Below are 2,094 nucleotides of genomic sequence, written 5' to 3'. Positions count from 1 at the left end.
TGCCAATTAACTCATGAGGAGAGGTGAAACAGGAGGAGGTGGGTGAGAAACTCACCAAATGCTTCAAATACAGAACCGTGAGGCACTCCACGTGTGATATTACAGAGTTCAGAGCTTACATTATGTATTTGAACAAACTGTTTCCTGTTTTCCAAATAGCTAGATACCCACTGTAGAGTTGGTCCTCTTATACCATATTTATTTAGCTTTTCAAGGAGAATTGTGTGATCAATGGTGTCAAATGCTTTCTTTAAATCCACACAGTAAATACTAACACAGTACTGTTTTTGTGAAGAATCATTTTGTTTGTTTCCTTTTCCTGATTGGTTCCTGCCCTTATCATCTACACCTGTGAGGGATTTCTCCTGATGAGTTGCTGGACTTTATAAGACGTCTCCACTGTTTGGTCTACACTGATGTATGTTACTTTTATGGTAGTGTCTAAGCCAACTAAGTGTTGTTTTACTTACCTTCGTCTTCTGCCCAAAGTGGATCATCAAGATTACCTGAAGCCTCACGGCCCGCAGACCAGTCGTCTTCGAAAACCTCTTACCTGGAACAAGATAAGGAACCAACCATCAAGTACTGATCTAAGGTCATTTCTCTGACAACTAAGCCATTCTGCCTGAAGAAATCATTACCTTTGTGAACCCCTCCTTCGTCCATGCTGCTCGCCTCCTAGAAACCTGTAAGAAAAAATCAGCTTTAATCTCTACTACAACTTTTCTGAAAGACTCAAACTAATATCCATACTCACCTCTCCATTTCCCTCCTCTCTGCAGCCAGATGTCCCAGATACTCYCCTGTAAATAAATCACTTAACCTTTTCATTGTTTTTCTGTTTGGTTACTCGGCTCTGCCACATTGTTGAACAGTTACCCATGTCAGTTTTTGATCAACTGCTGTTGTTATTTTTTCAATCATTTCCATGAGAGCAATTGATGTTGATTGATTAGCTCTAAATCCAAACTGACTGTTACTATGAATATTTTGTTTATCAATAAACGGATCTAATCTAGTCACAAATAACTTTTCTAAGATTTTTGAAAACTGTGGCAACAAGGATATTGATCTATATTTTATAAACATTTCTCACCATTCTTATAGAGAGGGATTACCATAGCAATTTTCATGTTGTTTGAAAAAAAAATCCTGTTGAAAATGATAAATTACAGATATATGTAAATGGATCAATAACATAACCCATTATTTCCTTCACAAGCATCATGTTCATGTCCACCCAGTCTTTTGATCTTTTGTCAGCAAAGTGTTTTACAATATTCATTATTTTTTGTTTATCAATTTCACCAAGAAAAATACTATTGGCACAACCCATGACTGTATGGCCGACATTCTTATCTACTCATGTTATTTTAGCTGCAAAGCTTGGGCCAACATTTACGTAATATTGATTAAATTTATTTACTATTACATTTAGGTCATTCATTTCCTTGTCTTCCTCTACAAAATATTGTGAAGTATCTGATCTTGTTTTATGTCTCTGAAGAAATTTTGTAACTGATTAATTGAATATTAGATTCAGTTTTGTATTTTATACTTTCTGATCATTGCAGCTTTAAGGCCATAACAAAATAAGAGTTGGTGTGTGTGTGTTACTGTGTTCTTTCTCTTAGCCTAAACAAAACCGAGTGACGTTCTGATGTCTGACGTAAAAGGTAACACCTCTGGGGTGTAACCAGGAAGGAATGAACATAAGGTCAATTCATTATTATAGGAGAAAGAAGTCGTCAGTGTTTTTGCAGAGTGTCTGCTCAGAGCAGAGCTCCCATGTTTGTTTGGATTCAGCCCAAGGTTGTACGCTGAGGCCTGTGCTGCTGAGCGCTGAATGTACCTGATTGGAGTCAGAAGATTGAAAATAAAGTTTTGAAGAAGAAACACAGCTGAATTCTGTTTATTCGGACATACCTTGAACAACGCATATTTTTCCAACAATTTGTTGACTCTGACATTATGTGTGATCTTTAATAAGCAGAGAACATTGGATTTTTTTTTTTGGCTGTTGAAGAACCTGAGAAGATTTTTGAAACATCATCTGCTGAGAGTGAGTGCAGAAAAGCTTCAAGATGCCTCCTT

The 2,094-nt window shown here is 36.8% G+C and overlaps 1 long non-coding RNA gene across 1 annotated transcript; it reads left to right on the top strand.

Annotated features, from left to right (window-relative positions):
* The first annotated feature begins 17 nt into the window (after nucleotides 1-17).
* On the top strand, nucleotides 18-1,568 carry LOC106521539 (uncharacterized). The gene is made up of 3 exons (XR_001310678.1): nucleotides 18-418; nucleotides 490-688; nucleotides 783-1,568. It is a non-coding gene; the product is annotated as an uncharacterized LOC106521539 (long non-coding RNA).
* Nucleotides 1,569-2,094: the final 526 nt, after the last annotated feature.

This window comes from Austrofundulus limnaeus, unplaced genomic scaffold (genome assembly GCF_001266775.1).
Source record: "Austrofundulus limnaeus strain Quisiro unplaced genomic scaffold, Austrofundulus_limnaeus-1.0 Scaffold111, whole genome shotgun sequence".
NCBI lineage: Eukaryota > Metazoa > Chordata > Actinopteri > Cyprinodontiformes > Rivulidae > Austrofundulus > Austrofundulus limnaeus.
The sequence above is the reverse complement of the archived record's forward strand: the minus strand, read 5'-3'. Positions and strand labels throughout refer to the sequence as shown.